This window comes from Puma concolor, chromosome B3 (genome assembly GCF_028749965.1).
Source record: "Puma concolor isolate L17-30 chromosome B3, mPumCon1.1.hap2, whole genome shotgun sequence".
NCBI lineage: Eukaryota > Metazoa > Chordata > Mammalia > Carnivora > Felidae > Puma > Puma concolor.
Genome location: NC_141672.1, coordinates 52,940,933 through 52,968,482, shown reverse-complemented (window position 1 = coordinate 52,968,482; position 27,550 = coordinate 52,940,933). Strand labels below are relative to the sequence as shown.

The following is a 27,550-nucleotide window of genomic DNA, read 5'->3' as shown; positions in this document are numbered from 1 at the left end:
ATGGGTTGAATGAAATAAGCTAAGTAAGACATGTGGCATAGAAAAGGTTGACAGTAAATGAAAACTTTTATTATCACTCTTAATTAAATATTCATGGCTGGTAATATTCACATATTCCTAGCACTTTGGCTCCATTATTATGTCATCTAAATGCCCTCTTTACAGAATGGAGGAATGGAAAAGAACTTCATATAATTATTTGAGCCTAATATTGTTGAATGTTACTTTTTAGATGTATCAGTGGCTTACTTCTAAATTTAGAAGCAGTACCACAAATAGAAAATGCATAACCCTTCACTTGCTGTTTAATAATAAATCTGTATTGATAATTAACCATTCTTCCCAGCTTTATTAAGAATTCTTCTTTTACTTAGTTTTGGCAATACCTCAAAAATGTCCATTATAAAAATCTAATTTGCACTGCTTTTTGGAGAATGAATTAGATTTTCAATTACCACTTATTTTCATATATCATACAAAGATTTTCTTATCCATGGAGCATTGCTATACTAGGAAAATAAAATAATTGATAGGTTAGGAACATCTGTTTGAATGTAGGCTGTCTATAACACCTAGTAGGAATTATTTAACACTATAGACCCCTGGGGGCTCTCTGGGAGGTCTCCATGCTACAGGCCACTCATTCTCTATCCTAGTTAGATCTTTGTGTATTCTAAGTATAAATGCATATTTTAGTGAATCCGGTAGGTCACCCTATGAGTTGTCTTGTCAGTCAGATGCATGAGTTGACATGTGAGATTTCAAGCCAAGACAGAGTGCATTTAGACCAGAGAAGAAATAGATTCCCTTAAATTTCACAACTAGAGTAAGTAAAATCTCTTTGCAAAACCAACTTTTGCAAAGCATGAGATATAAACTGACGCTCTTTCTCCCAGTGAAGCATCTGGCCTGTGCATTTTGTTCATAGATCAAGTTCAAAGAAATTATTATGCTCTTGACATTCTACCTCTTACTTTCTATGTGTGCTCTACAGCGAGTATGAAGACTTCTTAATGATTACGTACCATGAAAAGGCATGCTATTCCTTTTATAAAGTTAAAGGAATTAACATAAATAGACTTTTAACACATATATATTAATGAACTTAAAACTATATGAAAAGGAACAAGAGAAGAATAAACATACAGAAGGAATGGGATGAAGGAAGAACACATAACTACAAACAGGTCATGGTCAGGTCCTAGCTTTCATCTGAAGTATCGTTAGTAAGCATTTCTTAAAGATTTATAAGTAAACAAGAAAGCTAGTAAATAATAAATAAGTAAATACAAGCCATGCATAGACAAATACTGAAAATATGTAACAAGCCATGGATGACAATTAATCCACTTCCACAAAACACAAGTTGACTAGGAAAAATAAAAAAATGTGCCATGAGAAACACATATCACAATCAGCTGAAACAAAGGACTGCAGTATTTCTTCTTATGCTATTGGGAGGTGTCTATCATATAAAGGACAGGACAAAGTTATGATCTGACAATTGACCAAACAATATAACTGGGAAATGTGGTTCCTCTTGTGCACTATTCCTGAGTAGTTTCTGTTATGCTTACCAGTCCTGGTATTTATTCTGATGTAGGTTTAGCTAAAATTACATCTAGCGGTATGGACAACTGAAGTCCTTTGTTTCGTTAAAATGATTTTGAGGACTGGTGGGATTTAACAATATAAATAAAGAGAAGCAAGCATTTCGGTGACACTAGAAAAGTTTATGATGATGACTCTGACAAGAGCTATCATTCAGAAAACCAAAATCATATTTTAAATATTTTTTTATAAATTTATAAATTGTTTTCATTAAATTATGTTTTTACATGGAATTAATGATAATTTTTGGGGGGTCAATCTTTAAGGATTCACCTATATACAAAGTGAAGAAGCCTTTCACTTTTGCTTCATCCCTGAGCATCTTACCCAAAGAACTGACAGCTAAATTACTTGTCAAGAATAGGCAAGATATTTTCTACATGCTACTTTTCTGGTTACTATTTTTACTTTCCGCTCCCCATCTATTTGGTGTAGGTCACAGTGGTCAGTGAAATGTCCAAAACATCAGAAGAAGACAAGCAAATTGGACTGATAATCCAAGCAGTATTTTGCATATGTAATATCTGCATAATACAATTTAAAATTTTCTAGTTTTCTATGCTGTTTATCCCACTAAAAATTCTGTAAGCATTCAGGACAGTTATTTCCGTCTTATAAACAGAAAACTGAGGCAGCCTACCATCTGCCAAAGTCAGACAAGCACTCAGTGCAAGATCTGGGTAGCACTTGGTTCTCTGCACACCTTAGCGAGTTTCACTATGTCTTCAGCTTTCTTTTAATCACTGGGGTGGGTTTTACATAGCTCAAGCTAATCATCAGTATTGTTTTACAACTTCATGGGTTACTATCTGCAAACTATGCAACTTTCAAGATCAGAAATTACTCAGCAGTGTTCACATTCTTATACACTTTTGCAGAAGGTTGTTTTCTACAGGACTTCTAACAAAGAATGACTATGTGCACCTACTTTTAATTTGGAAAATGAAAATAAGACAGTGACAGCTGCTTTAATGAGTAGTATTGTCAACAGCAGGATAAAATCTATTCTCCTGACAAATGCCCACAATAATAGGACTAGTGAGCTTTTCTTTTCTTTTCTTTTCTTTTCTTTTCTTTTCTTTTCCCATAAACTGTGTATAAATTTTAACTCTTGGGGTTAGCTAATATGAAATGGTTTTGAATTTCAGTTTTCTGTGCTTCTTACTGTTATTTACACAAAATCACTTCTGAATTGCAGAAAAGTTGAACTCTACTGAGTACCCTACCAATAGTGTATGTATAGAGAGAGGAATCATCTTCGGTGATTTGAAAACATTTTATTTAAAGAAAATTCTATCAGGAAAGCTACAGAAATCAAGGAGCTGCAAAAAAACATCTTATTCTGAATACATTTCAAGAAATACGCCGCTGTTCAATAACTGGTGACTGACAACATCACATAATACCTCTTTGAGGACTAAATGAAGATTCATTTTGAAACCAAATCAGATGGTGTAGTTTAGTCTCTTCTATGCAGATCCCATTAACTCAACAATTGCCAAATTTGATTTTCACAACGTTATATGTATTTTGGGGAACAAGGAAGAGGTGCTAAAAATAGAAGCAACATGGGAATTTTAAGCAAGAGGAAATATAGAGTAAGAGTTTACAAAAGAAAAAACTGAAAATCTAAAAACATGCGTTAAGGGGTAATGAGAGAAGTCAGACTTGATGTACTAAGCAAAATATCACCTTGTCACAGGGGATTTGGGAGAGCCTTCTCTGCTACTGATAGAATGTTTCACCTTCTTATAGGAATCAGGTGGTTAGACCTAGTGCAGGTGCCTCTTCCAAAGATAAGCAGCATTTACACAGTGAGAAAAAAGAACATTTCACAGGGTCTGTGACGAGGTTTCTGTTGAAAGTCCTCTTTGTTTAGAAATTATTGGTTACATGTCTGTTTGTTGTTTTTGTCTGTTAAAAAACTGGGAGAACTGGCCCTTGACATTTTGACGGTAGGTAAATCCATAGACAGATGGACAGCTAGATAAACAAATTAAAGCACATTCTAAAGACAGCTTGATTTTTAGGAAATGATTATAGTAGGATACTGATGACATTTTTTTCTGTTATCCTAGAATTATGACTGAAAATGAAATTTTAGCTAAAAGGGAAATCACTAATTAGCCTACATTCTAAAGAAATGTGCAAGAACTCAAACAGAACCAAGTGCCATACAGAGTTTACAGAATTTACTGAGACACAGCTAGCCCTATGACCACTAAACAGCAATGCACCAACATTTCCCAGAGTTTCTTCAAAGGTCTTGTGAGGAATGCAAATTTCACAATGAGAAAGATTCTCTTTTCATTCTAGGAAGAAAAACAGAGGAACCTTCTCCTACATGAGGCTAAGTGAGAAGGGGTAACAATATATCAATCATGAAGGTTATGGGTGCTTGTAGAAAGGAGAGACTAACCCTTCATCTTCCAGAATCTCTCCTTAAGGAACAGACTTGTTTCTTAGCCCAAATAAGCAGACCTCATAATGACAAACACGGAAATGAATTCAAAATGAGGGCTTAAAAAGATATAGTTGTTTGTATGTTTGTGTGTGTGCATGTGTGTGTGCGTGGTTGTGTGTGTGTGTGTGTGTGTGTGTGTGTGTATAAGTTGAACTGGTGACCTGGATGTAAAGCCATGATTAAGAAACAATGAGCTCAGGGCCACCTGGGTGGCTCAGTTGGTTAAGCGTCCAACTCTTGATTTCAGATCAGGTCATGATCTTGAAGTTTGTGGGATCAAGCCCCACATCAGGCTCTGTGCTGACAGTGCTGAGCCTGCTTGGGATTCTCTCTCTTCTTCTTTCTCTGCCCATTCCCCCACCCCCTCTCTCTCTAAAAATAAATTAAAAAAAAAAAAAAAAACAACTTCAAAAAAAGAAACAATGATCTATTTTCTCCCTAGGAATACTGCCAGGATGATAAATATCTATTGTCAATAAATACTAACTTTGGACAATTGTTATTTTATGTGTATACCATACTTGCTATGTAACACATCTGATTTAAGAGAAAGATCTTAAAGCTGTTATTAATTTTCAGAGTACACAGTAATCTATCTTCTTTTTTTTTATTTATTTTTTAAAATTTTTTTTCAATGTTTTTTATTTATTTTTGGGACAGAGAGAGACAGAGCATGAACGGGGGAGGGGCAGAGAGAGAGGGAGACACAGAATCAGAAACAGGTTCCAGGCTCCGAGCCATCAGCCCAGAGCCTGACGCGGGGCTCGAACTCACGGACCGCGAGATCGTGACCTGGCTGAAGTCGGACGCTCAACCGACTGCGCCACCCAGGCGCCCCAAATCTTCTAACAAAATCTTCTAACAAAAAGTTATCACATTTGACCACAGGATGATAATATTTTCACACATTCCTGGTAATATCCATTTTTCATTCAGTAAACAAGTAAATAAATTGTTGCACTTACGGCGATGACATTGTTTAGAAGTTACATTAGAACAGCAAGTGGATTTGTCTACAGAGTCTCCAGCGATCTGTGACCATTCAAAAACATTTATCCTCTTTGAACCAAGTACCACAAAAATATACATTCTTCTTTCCTTCCCATACTGCTTCATGCCAAGAACCCGCAGATGAGTCTGAGTAATTGTACACTTGTTTCCAACTCTCAATCTTCCTGTATTGATATATTAATAATGTTGATTTTATTATAATGAATCCAAGACATCAAACAAATGTGCTGTTGTTTCTGGTTTCAAAGCTAGCACAGTAGAGATGAATAACTTCTTTCATCTATTTAAAATTTTTTATTAATTACTTGCCTCTGAAATATTATGGTTTTTAAGAAATATATTTTTGGGGGCACCTGGGTGGCTCAGTCAGTTGATTGTCTGACTTCAGCACAGGTCATGATCTCACGGTTTGTGAGTTTGAGCCCCGCACTGGGCTCTGTGCTGACAGCTTGGAGGGAGCCTGGAGCCTACTTCTGATTCTGTGTCTCTCCTTCTCTCTGCCCCTCCCCCACTTGTCCTCTGTCTCTCTCTCTCTCTCTCTCTCTCTCTCTCAAATAAATAAATGTTAAAAAAAGTTAGAAATATATTTTTGTTATCTGAATGACTAAAACGTATTTCTTACATATATTTGGTCTTAATCCATAGTTCTTGGCTCACAGATCCCAAATACCCTTGGAATTTCCTGAGTGGTGAGAGCAATGGGAGCATCTTTTGTTAGAGTATTTGGTCTCTTGTCCTTAGTTCCTAAAACTGTTCCACAGCCATAAAGATGAAATAACTGAGTTGCTATTCACAACAAGACTCTTTCCCACCACATCTGGGTTTATGTTAATGAGGTAACTTTAGGAAAGCACCTACAGATAAGGGCTGGTTTCCAGGAGAACCAACTATGTATAAAGAGCGGGAATCTTCAGTCCCACCCCCTGATTTCTGGGATGGGGAGAGGGGCTATGGTTGAATCAATTACCAATGACCAATGAGTTAATCAATCATACCTATGTTATGAAGCTCCATAAAGGCCTAAAATGATGGGGTCTGGAGAGCTTCCCTGTTGGTGAACATGTAGAGATTTAAGGGAGAATGGTATGCTCAGAGAGAGTACAGAAGGTCCTTGCACTTTCCCCATACTTGCCCTATGCATGTCTTCCATCTGGCTGTTCCTGAGTTATATATTCTTTTATAATAAACCAGTTATCTAGTAATTAAAATGTTTCTCTGGGTTCTTTCAGCTACTCTAGCAAATTAACCAAACCCAAAGCAGGAGTCCTGGGAATCTCTGATTTATAGCCAGACGGTCAAAGTGCAAGTAACAACCAAGGACTTTTGACAGACATCTGAAGCCCAAAGAGCAGCTCATGGGAACCTCCAATCTATAGCCAGGTGATCGTACAGAAGTACCAGTAACAACCTGGGGTTGCAATTATCATTTAAAGTAGGATGTAGACTTACAGGACTGACATCTTAACCTGTGGAATCTAGCACCGGCTCCAGTTAGAGAGTGTCAGAATTGAGTTAAATTGTAGGACACACAGCTTGTGTTGAATTGCTTGCTTGGTTGTAGGGGAAACTTCACCTACTTCCACACATTAGAATAGGGTACCTCCTTAATGTTCAAGCTCAGTTATTCAGACAATATAAGCATTAATCAGACAGAGATCATGCCCTCAACAAGCTTACAGTATGAGTGATCATAATATTTATGTACAAAACTGTGATTCAGGACAGAAAATGAAAAAGTGACAGAAGGGACCAGAGAACATGTCTGGTACTTCAAAGGAAGTACCTTTATGGCTGGTTGGATTCATTCATTAATTTCAATAATGGTTAACTTTTAAGTGATTTTTCACCAATGCAGGTAATTTAAAATATGGTCAATATCAGACCACATTATCTGGGCTTATTTTTAATAAGCATTGAATACAATTCTTTCTATAAGTGGTGTTATAAAAAACATATGGGAACTTTAAAAAATGTCCTGAACCCCATCCAAAACCCTACTGAATTACGTCAGTAATAACACAAGTATTATTTCCATGATATTAGATTTATGCAATATATAAAGTCTCTTTTAGTTTATTATTCAAGGTGAGTCAGCTATATCTTACAAAACTCAAACTGGAAACTTGAATAATACTTACTTTACATGAATCTAGACAATTGTGTTTCACTTTCTTATTTCTCCAAAACTGCAGACATTTAACCATTTGTATTTTACACGCTTAACGCAAATTTTGAAAACACTATACATTTTCTAATATTTTATCACCAGAATCGTAATAATATAGTGATAGTTCTCACGAATGTGTCATCCTAACATTTGTTAATTCTACATTTTAAACTATCTATAAAACATTTAATATAATTACCTCAATATTTTCAGGTAAGACTTTTAATAGGAAGCCAAATATAGAGTACTTACAACTTATCCAATTATTTCCCCCTCTCAGAAATACTTCAACAGATATGTACAAGATTTTTACATTAAAATGTATCTGGAACTAGGATACATTAAAATAATCTACAATAGATTTTACGTATCTGTTTAAAATTGTATCTCAAACAGTAGCTCTCAAAATTTATGAAACAAACTCTCAAATATTTTTAAAATTCTATCTGGGAATATTTTCCTATCATATAGATAATTAATGATAATACTTAAATTACTGGTTCTTTTTGTTATTACCAATGCATATGGTATATCCAATGGAACTTATGACTTAAAAATTTTACATATAATCTGCAAGGCATTGGAAAGAAGAAATCAACTGTCATTCAAAATAAAGATATAGATATGGATAGCTGTGAAACATATGTTATAGAAATCCGCATAAAGGGTATTATATAAACTTAGTTTCCCTAAAATTCATTCCATATTGACCATAGTTGGATAGCTGTCCTACTAGTTTGAAACTATAGCTTATGGCCAGTGGTACATTATTTCAGAGGATCACAAACAAATCTTTTAGAAAGACATTTGATAATATTGCTACGGTAAATTTTGATTTACCACACTGTTTTGATTTTATCTATAAATCCTCCAAAGCTAATGGCCTAAGAACCCATATTAACCACATTTAGAATTAGACAACCCTAATTTCAAATCATGTATGCCCTATTGATTATCTTCATGGTTTTAAGCAATTTTACTTACTCCTCATGGCCCCAGTTTTCTATCTCCAAAATGGAATAAAACCACTATCCCTATTGTCATGGAATGGCATTTTGATGTTTAAATGCTATTTTATGTCTATGTAGTTGAATAACTAGTCAAGTAGTCTTACAGTACATGTGATGAGGACAATGATCGTTCAATAGAAGGGCAGAGAACATATCATTGCTTCAGATCCAATATTTCCAGGTTGCTTTTCAAAAGGGGAAACAAATGTGTACTCTCAGCAACAGTGTATACAAACATCCATTCCATTGTTCTTTCACAATCACTGAGTGACATCATTTGTTAAAGCATTTGTTAACTTGCCAGTTGAAAAATTGCTTAAAATTTTAATTTTAACCCTTCTGGAAATCAGTGACATGTCACATTTTTTCAAAGGTTTATTCGATATATGTATTTTGGGGTAAAGTGCTTCTTCATGTACTTGGTACATTTGCCAATTGTGATATATTTTTAGGATTTATATACTAAATGTATTGATAATCTGTGTCATTTTTCTTTCCTGAGTCAAAAAGGTTTGATTCAAATGAATGAATGAGTGCCTGTAAGGAATTTTTAGGATCACAAGCAGGTGGTACAAGTGGTATCCTTATTACCTACTTATTTTTTACACAACTTCTAACTTGCAGTTTTGAAAAAGTGAAGGTAGAAAATGTATGTAAGGCGCTTTAAAAGGAAGACATCTGGCTGGCATTCTAATTAGAAAATAAATACACTGACAAAGCCTCTTTAATTAAGTATAATAATCTCAATAATGTGAAAAGCTTGAAGTTTGCATCAATTATTTTTTCCACAGGCCATTTTTGTTTCATAAATTCAGCAACCCTATAACTGTTCGCTGAGAATGAGATTTGACTAATCTTAAAATTTTAAATATCAATTATCTTAATACATAAATTCAGTTGAAAAACAAGCCACCTATTACCACTCATTGGCTTGGTGAAGGATTTTGGATAATTCATTGAATCTATTTGTTCTTCAATGTAACAGAGGACTTAAAATTTGACTTTATATTCTGTGAATAGGATATGCTCCAATTAAAACAATAGGATATTAAAATTCAAATTTAAAAAAACAGATACTAGGCTAAAATTACTAGTGTTAGAATTTTTTTTCTTTTATGACTACTTTATAAGAACATTCTCTTTAAATTGATTATCTACTCTCTGAGAACTATCTGTTACCACTAATTTCTGATGTTTGCAAATCTGGGGAAGCTATAAAAATTACAGCGTCATAGGCTACTGACCCTGAGAATAAATTACAAATACTAAGTAATAAGTCTGAATTATTGTTGTGAACCAATAGAAAAATATAAGTAATTCACAGTAATGCATTTTGTATATTATTTTTCTGTTAAAAATTCCCTTAAGAATCAGTTATAATACTCTTTTTGGGGTGCCCTTTCCAAAGATTAATTATCCAATAAGTTCCATTGGGAGAAAAGAACAAAAGGCAGAAGGAACATAGATGAAAACAGAACGATGGACCAGGATAACTGAGAGAGTAAATGTAAATCTCTGACTTTTCTATCAACATCCAGACACCAGCATCCCCTACATGTACCTTCCTTTGCTAGATGTAAATCTCTTCATTTCCATGGAGTATTTGGAGGCAGTTACCCCTTCTTATCAATTCTAACTCTATGTGTTGCTAACCTGTTAACTTAGCTAATATTCCTACTATGAAATGCTAAGTAAAGGGCAAACAAAAGCTTTTATTATGAAACTGTTACTGGAACAAGATAGCTATAGAAAATCTTGACTTCTTTAGTCACATTTGTATATTATGAAGGAATTCTCATCCTTATAATCTAGTGTTAGTAAATACATGTGCTCACAATGTCTTTCCCACTATGGTAGATACAAGTGAAAGAGTGCTTCATAAAGTGACCATAGGAAAACTTTACTTCAGGAATTCACCAACAAAGTATCTGTTTAAAATGTACTCTTAAGGGGTACCTGACTGGCACAGTGGGTTAAATGTATGATTCTTGATTTAGGCTCAGGTCATGATCTCACGTTTCATGAGATAGAGTCCCATGTCAGGCTCTTCATTGACAGCAGGGAGCCTGCTTGGGATACTCTCTCCTCCACACCCTGCCCCCCGCCGCCACCCCCCCCCCCCCCCAGTGCATGCACTCTCCCTCTCTCAAAATGAATAAACAAACAAAAAAAAAAGATAAACTCTTAAGTTAGAAAAAAATGGCATTACTTAAATTATTATTAAATGCACTGTAACTAGCATTGCCACAGTAGCAAATGAAATATGAAATAAAGGTGCCCAATGCTTAGCAAAATTAAAATATTAAAAAATAAACATGTCAAGACTTGCATTAAAAGACGGAAAAATGTTGTTATATAGAGAAGGATTTCCGCCCAACAGTTTTTGGCATATACATATCCTATGTATTATTACAGTTTGGTATGAAAACTGAAAAACAACAACCACAACAACAACAAAACAACAACAAAGAAACAACCAAAAAAAGATAAAGTTTTCTTATTCATTGCCATGACATTACCATTCACAGTTTATGAATCCATAGTTTATAAATCATGTAGAGGGGAAGCAGTCATCTAGGATTTTAATACTTAACAATCTGTCACTTTTTCTCTTGTGTAGAATTTCTTTTCATTGTATCATGTGCTAATATGTTCATATTTCTCCGGGATAACTAATCCTAGTCCATTTTTAAAACCAAAGGTGTATGTTCATTATTTAGGCATATTTCTTCCTAATCATTCCAGCTGGAGCTGGTCCATAATGTAATGGAATAAAGTTGCATAAAATGTGCCTGGCTCTCTTCCCACTGATTGGTCTTTGCTAGATTGAGATATTCTAGGCCCAGAGCAAATCCTAGAGTATTGGAGATGTCAAGGGGGGCTTTGTTCTTTATATGCAGATCCTACATATCTATTTTTCATTGTTGGAAAAGTTACTGAAAAATTATTTTATATATATGGTCTAATACTCAAAGATAGTTTTGTGTCTATTTACACAGAATTAGAACCAATCACATTAATGCCCTTCTACCTGTAGCCACAATATACATAAACTGTATTCCTCTCTATTCTTCTAGATCAAGAAAGTGTTTCACAAACTGTGAGCAGGTAATGAATCTATTTTAATGTGCATTGCTAAGATCTTCACCGTACAGTTGTACCACAGCTCCTCACCACTGTCAGCCTATGTTCCTATAGCTTCCAGCAACAAGTAAGAGTGTAGACTGGCTACTCCAAAGATAATGAGAGGAATAAAAGCCACAATGGTAGCACCTACACTTATCCTTTGATGAGTTTTCCTACTTAACTAAATCAGGACATCCAGGAACTGCCTTCTGAGAAAAGACAGTTCTTGGGAACTGCAATTCCAGGCATGAGAATTTACAAATAGATTTTCTTTTTCAATCAGATCTAAATTAGCCCACGGAAAATTGTGCATTATCTGGTTTTGTGTTTTGGCATTTATCTTTGCCCAGATAACCACAGAGAAATACACACCTATATTCAACTTGAAGGTGAAAGAAATGTGAACTTTAGTGGTAGACAGTGTTGGAAAATATACCAACAGTAAAAGTGCTTAAACTTTTTATTTATTTTATTTTAAGCTGCAAGTCTAGTCTACTGAAAAATCATTTGCAGATGGTCAGAAAACATAAAACACCCATGAAAACATGTACGATGACACATTAAGTCTGGGGATCATATCATTTTGAATTTAGGGCAAAAACCATGTGGCATAAGTTTCCCCATATCCTCCCAATGAATGATCTCCTTGGCTATTCTACAAATTCTTTCAAAAGTTAAATTAATCCTGTGACTGAAGGACCATTTAAAGGCCAAAACCAGTAATAGAATTCTTCCCAATTTAGATTCTTTTGGATGTTACAATTGTGACTAGGAGTTTTCTCCATTGATTGAGGTAAAAAATTTAAAACTACAATAGAAGATAGATCAAAACTGGTAGTTAAGAATATATATTCATTTATCTATGTGAGCTAGAAAGTCTGAAATGGGACTTCCTTAAAAATCAAAATTCGACTCTAAGTACCAAGGTTGTATTATCCAAATACTAATTCCATTAAAGGAACCAGGACCTCTTGGAGAAATAGCTGATTTCTGGGCTAAAGGAGGATACATAAAGGATGAGCCTAGGACATGTACTGGCAAACATAGAAGTTGCCAGAATCAAGCAGAAAGGACTGCAACTCATTCAAGATGGGATAATTTTAGCATCAAAAGGAATCATGACTATAATTGATAAAACACATCAAATACTTAAAAATTAATATATTCAGAATGATATTAACAAAAGTTAATGATATTAACAAACTCATTATAATTCAAGTTAGTTTGAACCAACTTATTATACTGAAAGTCACTAAATAAAGGAAATATACCACAATAATAATAATCTGGATAATGAGAGTTCTTCTTTATTAAAGATGCCAAATAAAATATAAAAAGTAATAGAATTAGAAAAATGCTGTTTTGTAACTCTAATGAAACAACAGATTTAAAGTAATAATCATCAGTGAATTTTATTAGATTAAATATTGATGGTGAATTTATAATGGAGAAATAAGGGTAACAACCTCTGGAACACTGATAAATTTTAGCCACTCCCAAAAGTGGGCTTTTTGATAGGATGCAAAATCAAAAAATCTGAACTTGAATAGGATCAATCCTCTGGCTATAACTACCAACTTCTAGGTAATGGGTGATGTAGAATAAGTTACGTGACACCATGAGAAATTACTCAGTCAAATCCAAAATATGGAACATTCTTAAGGACAAATGAATCACTTTGATTAAATCAATGACATTCACAAAAAAAAAAAAAAAAAAAAAAAAAAAAGGATGGATATAGTCCACTACAGTATAAAAAGAAATCACAAATATGTGTAATGTGTGAACACTGGCTCCAGATTTGAACAAGCTGATTCTACAAAGTTACTTTAGAGTTAAACAAGAAAACCTGAATTGGAACTCGGATATTGTGTATTATTAAGGATTTTGTTAGTGTAATAATGGTGTTAAATGGATTACTGCTTATTATGGTTGAATTGTGCCTCCCCTCCCCCACCAAATGATAAGCTAGAGTCCTAATCCCCAATCAATACCTCAGACTGATTTTATTTGGAGGCAGTCTTCACAAAGGTAATCAAGTTAAAATGAAGTCATTAGGGTAGGCCCTAATCCAATAAGATGATGTCATAAAGGGGAAAACAGTGGACACACAGACTGATACACATAGAGAGAAGAGGATGTAAAAAGACACAGAGAGAAGATAACCATCAACAAGCCAGGAGAAAGGCACGAACAGTTCCTTCCCTGATGCCTTCAGAGGGAGCATAATCTGCTAACATCTTTATTTCAGACTTAAATTTCTGTTAAGTCACCAGTTTGTTGTACTTTGTTATGGCAGTCCTACTAAACTAATATACCACTTAAATTTCCCTATTAGTTGGAAATACATTATGAAGTATTTACCTATGAAATGACATGATGTGTGATACTTCCCTTAAAAATCTGACAAATGTGTGCTAAGAGAAGAAATGAAATAAGAGTAGAAAACCCTTAACTATTGAAGCTGAGTTATGGGTACATAGAGTTAATTATGCTATATTGCTTTATTTGGTGTTATTTAAAAGGTCCATAAATGGGGCACCTGGGTGGCTCAGTTGGTTAAGCATCAGGTCATGATCTCACAGTTTGTGGGTTCCCACATCAGGGAACCTGTCCCACATCAGGCTCTGTGCTGACAGCTCAGAGCCTGGAGCCTGGTTTGGATTCTGTGTCTCCCTTTGTCTCTGCCACTCCCCTGCTCACACTGTTTCTCTGTCAAAAATAAACATTAAAAAATTTTTTTTAAATAAAAGTAAAAGGTCCATAAGAAAGACTTAAAAAAGAGAACAGAAAAGCATAAAATTAGTGCTTAGGACATGAACATACTGCTAAAATTAAGGCTGCTTTCCTGAACTCCATTTGGATTCTTGTATATAGGATCAAAGCATGAAACCAAAGAATCTAGCCAGAAAAATGCCATTCATTAGTTCTATGATCACAATTTATATGCAAATCCATGCTTTTTTTATAATGTTGATAAGCTGACTTTAGTAACTAACATTCTGAAAAAGTTTTTTAAAATACTATGAACAAATTTAGATATTTTATGAATCCATTACAAAATATTAAATATGAATGACACTTTTCTAAAAAATGTTATTTTATGAAGAACATTCCTGGATGCTTCAGAGAAACTAAAAACATAAGCCCTTTATAAAATATAGAAATTCAAGTTCAACCTCCAAAAAATACTAACAATTCTCCACTGTGGTTATGAGCTACAGTGAAAAGAGGCAGACTGTCCCCTCTTTATGTATGTGAAATATAAAGCTGTTTTAAAATTTTATTGAGAATTAAAATAGTAGAGAGGTGAGTTCCATGTTCAGAATTAGTTTCAGGAAAAACCAAAGGGTCAAAGATAAAAAAAAAAAAAATTGCTTAGGTACCATTTTTTTAAAAAGCCACATTTAGGTAGCTTAGTAAAAAGTCTTATACAAAGAATAGGATTAGCAAAATTAATTGATTTATCACTTTCTTACTACACTACCCTCTAATATCTCAACCCTATCACAGGTTCTTATCCGCCCCCCCCCTTTTTTCCTTTTCTTTCTTTTTTTTTTTTTTTTTTTTTGTCCTTCCCTCTCTGGCTTGCCAATATCAATACATGTTTTCTGGGAAACGTCTGAGTAGTACTGATATTCGATGCCCTGTTTACCAACTTCTTTTTCATTATTTACCTGTGACTGTCTCTTAGAATGTGGTTAGTCTGTGTCCAGTTGTGAATACTTAGTTCTAGGTTGTTTCCAAATAGGGTTCTCATACTCTATAGGGCCTGGCACTAAAAACAGATGCACAAAATGTGTAACCCTCAGATGTTCTTAGTGTACAGGGCAACTTTATGATGCACGTTCATCCAGCTGAGTGACACAATTTAATGGTCATTCTATAATAAAACCAATATATCCGCGGTTAAGGGAGGCCAAGGACCTCTCTTAAAAGCGTATTCTAAAAGAATCTAAACTAACTCTTTCAAGACTTTTGTGCTTAGACTAGTTTAGTAATTTTTTTTCACTATTTCATTCTGAAAATTCTCTTTTTAATAGATAGTCCCCAAGTTATTCTTTGGACATAGAAATCATTTTTGAGTACTGAATTATGAACAAAGAAACTGCTACACTCACTGGTTCTGATAACATTCACAACAGAAGGTGCTAAAAAAAAAAAATATATATATATATATATATATATATATATATATATATATCTCCAATGCCCATCTTCTCTATCCTCCCTCTATTTAATTATGACATCATGTCATATTATAATATGAGAAGGATATGCAAGGATGGCATCTGTCTTATTCATGTTATATCTGCACACCTAGAAGAATGCCAGTTGCATCATTAGGCACTCAATAATTATTCATTGAGTAAACAAAATAGTAAGTGAAAAATATAGATTATTATAATCCATTTAGTAAAAAAAAATGTTTGGGATTTTTTATGCCATTATTTGCAAAGTGAAGGCTAATTCTGCCCTTATTTCAACTAAACTACAAATTTCAACTTATATTACAGTCTTTAGTGACATTGATTCAAAATTAGTGTCGGAATAATAATTAAAACTGGAATCCAGAGCCATTTATCTATGGGATACCCAATCTCTAGCAAGGCTTTCATTTACTCTGTATATTTCCATTATGTGCCTTGTTTACTAAATTTTCATTTTGTTGAATCCAAGTTTTATAAAAAAACAGTAGTCACCTAACCATGTATTCACTGAATGAATATTAAGGAGAAGTGAAACACAAAGCACAGGCTTCGCAGTGGAATGGGATAAAATTAGTAGGACAAAGGTTATGTTATCTTTGAATCTTTGAAGGAAAGGTAAGACATGCACATACATAACTAATAAAAGGTTTTAGTGATGAGAAAGTATAGATAAAGAACCAGATTACCATTGGCTGGAATGGTCAGCGTATTCTCCATGGGAAAGTAGCATTCGGTTTGAAGTGCTTGGACAAGTGTAGTTCAGGTGTCAAAGACAACATTCAAGTAGACATACCACAATGAGCAAAGGCATAGAACTGGGACTGATGCATAAGATATACAATAAAATAAATATGGAAAATAGAATTGATAAGGACACAAACACAGTCAATTGTCTTCCCAAAAATCTGTATTTCCCTTGGCCACCCATCTAGAGGCCCTATTTCCAGACTTGCAGCCAGATGTGGCCATGTGACCAACTTTTTGTCATGGCAAATGAATGCCAATGCTGTGTGCAAATCCTTTTTTGTTGCTTTAAATGAAATTCTTGGGGCACCTTGGTGGCTGAGTTGGTTAAACGTCCGGTATCAGCCTAGGTCATGATCTCACCGTTCCCAAGTTCGAGCCCTGCATCAGGTTCTGTGCTGACAGCTCGGAGCCTGGAGCCTGCTTCCTATTCTGTGTCTCCCTCTCTCTCTCTCTCTCTCTCTCTCTCTCTCTCTGCCCCTTCCCCCCTCCCAAAAATAAATAAACATTAAAAAAATAATAAAAATAAATGAAATTCCTGACCTAAATTTTGTTTCTTTCACTTTCTCTTTCTCATGGGCTGGAAGTTTCTAGCATTGAAATAGGTTTCAAGGACACATGTGAGAAAAATGCTCTAAAATACAGAGTCATGAGAAGAATGGAACCAAGATGCCTGGCTAGACTTCCAACATCTGGACTTTAAGTTATGGCCTTGGATGACTTTTTGTGTTTTCCCAGTCTCTAGTAGGTAGAGGAAGAAGAAATAAGAAAGTACTTACTTTTTTTTTTTTTTTTTGTCACACATGTGCCATCACTGTGCTCTTTCAAATATCCCATTATAATTTGATAAACATTTGTTCGCAGTTGTACATTCTATGAAGTAATGTAAGGAGAGATTACAAGATCAAATCAGTTAATATCACAAATGAGAATATAAAAGAGTGAACAGAGAGGGAAAGTAGAGAATTCAGAATTGTGGGTGTAAAACAAGATTAATCTAGCTATGATTCTAGCCTAGGAGACAACAGAGACTGGGCTACTCTCACATTAGGTAACACAGAATAAGGAAGAGGATTTGGAAGAGGAAATTATTAATATAGTTTATGAAAAAAAATTCAGTGGTGAGCTAAAAACCTAGAAGAGGAACTAGCAAGAGAGTAGGACTGAAAAGTCAGTTTAGAAACCCTGTGCATAGAAATAACCTGAGAAAATAAGTCCAGTATAATACCAGATGTAAACAGTGTACAAGCCAGGCCAGACCTGAATAGGGAAGAGGACAGGATTTCACTTATCCATGTCTGATATTAAATAAAAAGGAGCTGATAAACCTCTCACTTTAAGTTCCTTTCAAGTAGGTCTAACATGTTAGCTATAGATTATCAGACAGTAGAAGAAAGGTGCTGAATAGTGATTTCAACTTCTCCCTAGTGATAAAGGTAATGCATTATTCTCTCAGTGTTCTTCCTTATACCTAAAGGATTCTTTCCAGATAATACTCAACACGTGTCTTATCTTCATTGTCAGAACTGCCTAAATAATTCAGACAAAACTTTGTGGTTGTGAGATTATGTTGGTTACTGACAACATTAATTTTTGGCTCAAAGTTTATTGCCTAAGTTGCTCTTTACTCTATTCCAACACAGAATCTGAGAAGTGGAGCAGTGATTGAAACAGTGATTGTAAATCTAATGTTGTCAACTCATCCTCATGCATTTTGAATCCCTCTATGCCTCTCTTGACAAGTATTGCCTCTCTTTAAATATCACCACATACTTCCTGACACCAGTGAAAGAGAATCCTAGTTTTTAATGGCTCTATTTGTTAGGAAGTCTTCCTGATATAGTAGTGCAATCATTTCAATCCTCTATAGTGGGTTCCCAACTTAAAAGTAATTCTTTTTCAACATGACTACAATTCAAATATTGAAAGACAGATATGTCTCTGTTAAGTCTACTTTTCAGAATAAACATGTCCATCCTTAAACCATCTCTTGTACAGCTGTTTGGACTACTTTTATAACATTAATTTTGGAGCATGGATCTGTATAACCATATTCTTTACAGCTTTAGAAGAGACAACAAACTTAGAGGAGAGTTTGACCAGTGCAGAACAGTTAGGAACCATTACTTTATGTACTATGATCAAACCACTAGGCTAAAACCAGTTCAATACTTTGCTACCCTTAAAACTTACTATGGTCTCTTCCTATATGACAACAAATAACAGCACAAGAAAATTAGTAATTTTAAATTACCAGGTCTTACAGCAACATGCAGAAGGTTGAAACTAGACCACTTTCTCACACCATTCACAAAAATAAACTCAAAATGGATAAAGAACCTGAATGTGAGACAGGAAACCATCAAAACCCTAGAGGAGAAAGCAGGAAAAGACCTCTCTGACCTCAGCCGTAGCAATCTCTTACTCTACACATCTCCAAAGGCAAGGGAATTAAAAGCAAAAATGAATTACTGGGACCTTATGAAGATAAAAAGCCTCTGCACAGCAAAGGAAACAACCAACAAAACTAAAAGGCAACCAATGGAATGGGAAAAGATCTTTGCAAATGACATATCGGACAAAGGGCTAGTATCCAAAATATATAAAGAGCTCACCAAACTCCACACCCGAAAAACAAATAACCCAGTGAAGAAATGGGCAGAAAACATGAATAGACACTTCTCTAAAGAAGACATCCAGATGGCCAACAGGCACATGAAAAGATGCTCAACGTCGCTCCTTATCAGGGAAATACAAATCAAAACCACACTCAGATATCACCTCACGCCAGTCAGAGTGGCCAAAATGAACAAATCAGGAGACTATAGATGCTGGAGAGGATGTGGAGAAACGGGAACCCTCTTGCACTGTTGGTGGGAATGCAAATTGGTGCAGCCACTCTGGAAAACAGTGTGGAGGTTCCTCAAAAAATTAAAAATAGACCTACCCTATGACCCAGCAGTAGCACTGCTAGGAATTTACCCAAGGGATACAGGAGTACTGATGCATAGGGGCACTTGTACCCCAATGCTTATAGTAGCACTCTCAACAATAGCCAAATTATGGAAAGAGCCTAAATGTCCATCAGCTGATGAATGGATAAAGAAATTGTGGTTTATATACACAATGGAATACTACGTGGCAATGAGAAAGAATGAAATATGGCCCTTTGTAGCAACGTGGATGGAACTGGAGAGTGTGATGCTAAGTGAAATAAGCCATACAGAGAAAGACAGATACCATGTGTTTTCACTCTTATGTGGATCCTGAGAAACTTAACAGAAACCCATGGGGGAGGGGAAGGAAAAAAAAAAAAAGAGGTTAGAGTGGGAGAGAGCCAAAGCATAAGAGACTCTTAAAAACTGAGAACAAACTGAGGGTTGATGGGGGGTGGGAGGGAGGGGAGGGTGGGTGATGGGTATTGAGGAGGGCACCTTTTGGGATGAGCACTGGGTGTTGTATGGAAACCAATTTGACAATAAATTTCATATATTGAAAAAAAATAAAAAATAATAAATAAATAAATAATAAATAAATAAATAAATAAATTACCAGGTCTTTTAAAAATATGCTGCTATTAGTTTTGTATGTGTGAAGTTAAATTTTTATCTAAGGAAATATTTTATATTAATTCTTGTTCAGTTTCACCTTGCTTGACTCATCCTAATGATTCCAATCTATTCAGAAAATATGTGCGTCCCAATCTTGTACCTAGATTATTTATTACTACGTTATCTGAAGATTTTATCATTATGCTAGCAAACTCCCTTTCAAAACTATAAATAAGAATGTTTTAAGCAACAAAATTAAAAATTAAACTCAGGAGAATGCCACTGAAGACCTCCCTCTAGGCTGATGTACATTCATTAATAAGATCTCATGCACAGCCATTCAACCTATTTATGAAATTAACCTAATATATTTTGTCATCCAGATATTATTTCTCCATATTAGTCAAATTATTTCAAAAGTCATTTTGTTATATAATGTGATTAAATGGAAATGTACCACAAATACCATTACTGGAAAAAGAACTTCAACTTTCCAAGTCTAGTACAAGAATATAAAGGAACAGAAACAAAACAGAAACAAAGTAAGAAATTTAGGTATTGTTGCATGACTTAACCTCAGTGCATATATGCTGCTCTAGGTGCTGAATCTCTTTTTAAGTACTATTAATCATCCAATTAATAAGTCATAAAAATCAATGCTGGTATCTAACATAAGTATCATTATTGGACTATAATTTTTTGTATTTTTAATATAAATACAAATTTTGTGTGCATCTCCAACAGTTTAGTAACAACCCTAAAAATATCTGAGTAGAGTTCATTAGTGCCAGCCAAGTATTTCCTACTTTGTCAATTACCTTATCTTTTCTCCCTGTAATTTTTCTGATTTTTTTCAGAATGAATGAGAAATAGAATAATTTTAAAAAGACAAAGATCTTCACTTCTGTTAATTATTGGTATAAAAAATCTCTAAGCATGAAGAAAGTTATTTTGTTGATGCTTCACTGTTTTTAGTAGTTATTTTTTTAATTATTTATCTAAATTCAACTTAGTTAATAACCAGAGTAGTACTGGTTTCACGAGTAGAACTCAGTGATTCATCATCTACATATAAACATTCAGTGTTCATACCAACAAGTGCCCTCCTTAATGTCCATAATCCATTTAGCCCTTTAGTAGTTATTATTTTGTATGGATTTGGCATCTGGTAGATAGCTTAGAGACTCTGGCTTGCACAATGCAAGTGGAAATAAGATAAACACACACAGATACAAGTAAGTGTTGGGCAGAAAGGGAGACAATTTCCTACAAGTCTACAGGGAAGGAATTAAGATGTTTGCAAAGATACAAGATAAGAGAAAGGTTGAGTTATTGAGGGCAAGACAAAACAATGAAAAAAGTAAGAAAATACTTGTCATTTGTACAAAAGGACTGAGAAAAATAGAAATGTCTAGATTAGAAAGAACTTAGTCTACATTGCATTATTGGGTAGACTGCCACACAGAGAAGAGAATGCTAGAAGAGGCTTTGTGGGACAAGATGGGGTTCAGTGTGTATATATCCAGTAAAACCACTGGAATACTTTTTCTGGAACTAAGGAGAACAAGTTAAAGATATCATTTTGGGGATTACAAACACAGTTGTGATCCATGAGGGTGGATTAGATCACTCAAGGGAAGCAGTGTTTTGCACAGAGGAGGGAGGCTTGGGGAGTCCCTGTATTTCAAAAGTGGGGAGGCAATGGAATATGGAAGAGGCATATAGTAAGAAAGAAGAGGCAGAGTTCTCCTTGTTTAACTTGTTGCTCTAAATAAGGCTCAAAAGAAGACTTTTTTTGTTAGCAACTTTACAAACATCATCTTATTTTGGTCTTCAGCCCTTCTGATATTAGCTTGAAAGTTCTAGGCAATTTTATTTATTTTTATTTTCTAGCTCAATGTCTCTTTTAAAAATCTGACATAATCAGCATTACCTCAAATAATCTTGTTTCCCTTAGTTACTCCTCCCCCCCTTTTCTTTTTGGAACTAAAGACTGATGTCATCCAAGTGATGTAAGGACAAATGGGAAGCTCTCCAATGACTTCCAATTGTTATTGCAATAAAATCTAAACTTTTTGTGGCTGTCTGTAAGTCCTTACATTAGCAGGCTCCTGCCTTTCTGACCTCATCACATTTTACCTTCCATCAAATATGCTTTCCTTGTGTTCCTGGCATGCTCCAACATATTCCTGCCTGAGGGACTTTACATGTATCATTTATTCAAGTCTGGAATATGAGTGCTCTACTAAAGCACTCACTACAAGAACACCTACCTGTACTATAGTTTGGATCTCAGCTCAGATGTGATTTTTTTGGCACAATCAATCTTAGGTAAAGCTGACTCCCCCTACAAGCTGTCACTCTCTACTTCACTGCCCCATCTTAATATCTTTATGGTAGATATCATCATCTACAGTGTTCTTATTTTTATTGGCTTTATTTGTGTCTACCAATCCACCTACACCTGTTAACTCCATGAAATCAAGGACTGCATTTTATTCATTGGTATATTTCCAGATCTTGGAATAGTACTGAACAGGTAGAAAGTCCTCTGTAAACAAATCACATTAGACTACTTAAAATAAATGAAGACAACTTATACTGTGGCCCAATGGAAACCTCATTACTGGCGAAAAGGAAATTGAATTTTGAAAGGCTGTACCATAAAGTGACTATCAAGTATGTTTAAAGAAAAATGTAACAATACACAATACAGAAATTACCTACTAAATATTTAAAAATTTTATTTTATGTGCAGTTAACATGTAGAATAGTTTTGTTTTTATTTTTGTTTCCCATTTCTTGACTGTTTTAAGCTGAGTGGACTTAATCATGACAAATATTTTCCTGAAAATAAAAATGTTTTATTTTTTTTATTTAAAACTGTTGGATATTGCACACATGGAAAAGAGAGGGGAATGGTAGGAAAGAAACACACACTATACACAGACATACAAACATACTTCTAAATGAGAAATGATGCAACTGAGGAAGCAGCCAGTTCAAGAAGGAAGTCTACCTTTACTGTATATGAAAAGTATGGAGATCGTGAAAAAGGACTTATGGCTAAGTCTACAGCTAAACAAGTTATGCTGCCATAATCAGATTTACTTCTCAATGAAACAGAGTCTTTTTGTTTGTTTGATTATTTGTTTGTTTTTTACAATGAATTCTTACAGCCCTACATACCCCAAAAGTTCTAGCCACCTTGCATACATAAGGGCAACAACCCACAAATAATAAAACTTGGGCTCAGGAAAGTCCAGGCCAAGGATAGAGCTGGTATGTGTTACTGTTTCGTGGGACACTATGGGAAGTACTAAAAAGCACAGCATAGCATTTAATTTAATATTTACTTCTAAGTTCAGGTAACATATTTGGACACATAAAAATATTAAAGTATAAAATATCTTCTGTTTATATCTGACTTTGACCTCCAACAATGAATCAAAATTGAATTGTCAGATTGAAACAAAAAGAAAGGTGGATTTGTAAATTTACTCCTTGTAAATTTTTTCTTCTGATTTTTCTACATTTGAAACATCACTAAAACTTTTGGTATATACAGTAACTCACTGGATATCAACATTTAATATGATCTCAATCCAGCTATAGTTCAAAACTGCTCATGGATTCAAATAGATCCCAAAATTAGAGGACCACAAAATCATAAATCAAATTATCCACTTTACTTACTGAAATGGTATCAACCTTTCAAGTGCCAAAGATTTGAATGACTTATGAAGAGATGCCTTGTTCTATCGACATCATAAATCTATCGCTGTCTATGCCAAGGTCCATAGTTAACAGTACTTCAAGTGTGAAATGCTAATTTAAATCCACAGTTCAATGATTTTCTTAAGAGATGACAGCATAATGTTGAAATTATTGATGTCAGTCTCTTATACAGCAGATTCCCCGTACAGCCACTCAAAATCCATGTCTTTCTCTCACTGTGAAGGTGTTAGCCATCTTTGAGTTGGATGAAAGAATGGGGAGAAAATATGGTCCAAGATATCATACTGACTTAACATACTTTCTTTCTAAATCTCCTCACAATTCAGAGCTGGCCTTTGAAACTCTGCTTTGTTTTTATACAATGGCACACAAATTTTAACTAAATGTCATTCAAGAAAAATTTAAATAATACTATATATTCAAACTTAATCATCACATAATTTATTTCATGTATATTTGGTTAGAACTGTATTATCTTGTCCTGCTGTATCCATTCATTCAATGTTTGTAATACACACATTTCTTTCAAACAAATCTAATACACTGCAAGAATTGTACAAAAAAATAGTATATCTTAGATAGCTGTGTCACTGAAGTAGAACCTATGATAAGAGAACGTGCTAGTTAATTGAAGGTAGGAAATTCAACAAATTATATAAGAGAACTAGTCTCCCAAATTCTTCAGATATTTTTTGAGAACTTTCTATATGCCCAATACAACAATGAATAGTAATAGTATAGTTTATGTCCTAATGAGGCTTACAAAGAAGAAAATATTGTAAAAAAGGTATTATAATTTAATTATATGTTATATAATTAATATATTATATTATGTATTATATTAACATATTGTATTTAATTACAATTATCTCATAGGATAATTTAATATTTTTGTTCTACAGCTCCTGATATAAAAAATGCTGAATTATTAAACCCTTTCTTACTTAGTGTTTTTAGTGATACTTTTTCTATCCACAAAGAGAAATAGAGTGATAATTTGGGGTTCTAAAAAAATGAATGGGTAAATGAGCATTTCATCAGTAATAGAGACCAGAATCAATTACAATGTAAACATTTCCTAGCATGTAAGCTTTAATACATATCGTCTCTAAGGCTAATAACCATACATAAGTGATAGCTACAGAATATTTTAAATTCAAAGAACTGAAAAGCACATTAAATTAGCATTCCCTATGTCCTCAGTTAAGGATTAATTGACCTCTGTTTCTAATGGTGTAAAAATTAATATTATATGGTTTGTCCAAATTAAAACAAATTCATAAATCAATTTAACATACATTTATTATGTTTTCCCCTCTTTGAGTACCCAGATGCAACTGGGATATACTGAGAAAATACGTAATATCTGAACTACAGCAGATGCTCCACAAATCTTGTTGATTTCTAGGAACTGCCTACCAGGTTTAATCACCACATAGAATATAGTGACACTGAAGCCAGGATGTGCACCTCAGAAACTAAGAACAAAGCACCAACAGCACACTTAATAAAAAGTTCTGATTTCAGCTAGGGCACTTTAACAGACTTTTATTAAGTTTATATTTTGTTGTTTCTGATTTTCAAAAAGGTGGAAGAGTTACAGTGACTAGCTGCTGGGTAAGAACAAACTCCACCTGACACATTTTCCCCCTTTTAAAAACGTGCCTTCTCCTCCAAAGCCTAAAAGAGAGACAGGTAATGCCCCAAAGTTCTTGGGGGAAGGTGATATGTACAAGCCAGCCTTCATTTGTGAGCTCCTAGTGGGTTTAGAAAGCAAGCAATTTAGATCAAACAGCCCTCCCAAGCTAAAACTAACTTCTGGATTTCTGTCTTTCTTCTGAGTTTTCCAGGATGATTGGAGAAGAAGGAATCTACGGGCACCTCTAAGCTTGGTATTACAAAGGAGAACACTCACTCAAGAATGCTTCCATAATCGTTAATGTATTAACACCAGTACTGGGTCTTAAACAATATCTTGGAATTCTATCATCAGAATCTTCCATTCTATCCCATGCCATGCAGCATATTTTATACAGTTGGTACTTAACTTATACTTGCCTAAGGGAAATACTCCCTTGTAAATGAATGACCACCTATGAATAACACTGTCAGTGAAGGGTTCTTTGATCTCCCTCTTTTTTTCATCTCTCCTCTCCATTTATTTCTCTGCAACTCTTGGATAAAGTTTTTATCAGCCAAAACTCATGATTACAAGGGCTCAAAACAGTGTTAAAAATTCTCTCCAAGTTCTTCCTTTTTTCTTACCTCTCTAGTTTCTTTCCTGCCCCAAGAAACCAGTGACACCCCCCCATTCCATCTCCTGTGATGAAATGCTCTAGATAACACAAGTGTTATCTTTGAAATACAGATTGACTATACTTTATCTATACTTTATCTCTTCATATATGCAAAGATCTACCCTTATAAATGTGTTCATTTTGTATTTACTTATACATAGTTCTTGAATAAACAGGTTAGTTGGGGAACAGGAGTACACAAAGTAGTTCTGACAGAGTTAGAAAGCAATGATGAAGAGGTTAAGCAAAAAAGGAGTTTAGGATTTAGGGTAGCTCACGGACTTGCACAGAAAACTAAAGAATTGGGCCTGGACGAGGGGCTACGTAGTTGATTTTACAGAAATGTGAGGCCACGGGAACCACTTAGGATGCTGCCACCAGGACCATCACAGTAATTTTCAGCAGTGCTGCTGGACTCTCAATTTGGTTACCGCTGCCAGGGATAACCTGTAAACAGCCTGAACACATCAAGATACACAATGCACACTGCAGGAGTCAAGTGTGCTTCACATGATGCACTTCAACAGATGGAAAGCAGGGAGATAACATATCTGTCTTGATCTTGCACAGAGGCATAGAGGTCAGTGGGGCATTGCTTCCTGATTCCTTTGGAATCCACACAGACACACCAAAAATAGAATGGATATTCAGTCACTGGGAGCCAAATATCAACAAATACCTAACATAGATATGAGCGTCTCCCATTTTGAGGGGTTAATTTCAAGTCTTAGAATGGTATACTTCAGCACTAGGCAGAGATAAATAAGCCATCTCAGGCAAGTCTGGAAATGTGAATCATAAAGCGCCACATGCTTTTTTTAGAAGGACAGTGCACCGAGTTTGAAGGATACTGTATGCAGCTGACTCAGAGTGCAGACTGCACAGGTATGAACAGTGCTTCTGCCACTTGCTAGCTCTCCAACCCTCAACAAATTGCACTAGTTTTCTGGACCTCAGTCTTCTCATCTGAAAATAGTACAGAATCAATAACTGCATGTGCTCATTCCACGTTCTGAACTTCTAAATACATTTTGTTTCTCACAACCAATTAGTAAGTTGAAGACTGAATGAATTCCACTGTTAGCAACTTAAAGGGAATTCTCTGAAATGCAGATAGAAACCCTTCATTGCCAGAGTCCATGGAAAATAAGCATGGTTCAATCATCAACCCCAGTTCAAAACACTCAGTACATTTTCCGATGCACTGTTTATGCATAGCTTACCGGAAATGAGACTTGTCCAGTAGGTGACGCTTATATCTTTCGTAGGCAATGTTTATGTCTGTAGCAGGCCTCCATTAGCACACAGGAAATTAAAAACAAACCAATGATTGTTTTTCACAAGAAGTGTTGTAAAATAGTCTTTTATACACAGACTTGTAGCAGACATTTGTTGGTTGCCTCCTGGACATCTAATCCCCTCTTCTCTCACCAATAACACCCAGACTTTCCTTTGGCAAATCCCCTTGAACTTGTTCCCAGACTTTTTTTGAGTCACAGGTTCAAGAGGCCACATGGCTTAAACCAGGTAGTAAATTCCATACTCTGAGCTGCAAACTTTGGTTCAGGAATGACTATTAAGCCAACGAACCATAAGGAAGCATCTGCTGGGGCTTCCAAA

The 27,550-nt window shown here is 34.9% G+C and overlaps 1 protein-coding gene across 2 annotated transcripts in view; it reads right to left on the bottom strand.

Moving 5' to 3' along the window:
• Window positions 1-27,550, bottom strand: part of MDGA2 (MAM domain containing glycosylphosphatidylinositol anchor 2) — an 870,482-nt gene that overhangs the window by 689,032 nt on the left and 153,900 nt on the right. The window lies entirely within an intron of this gene.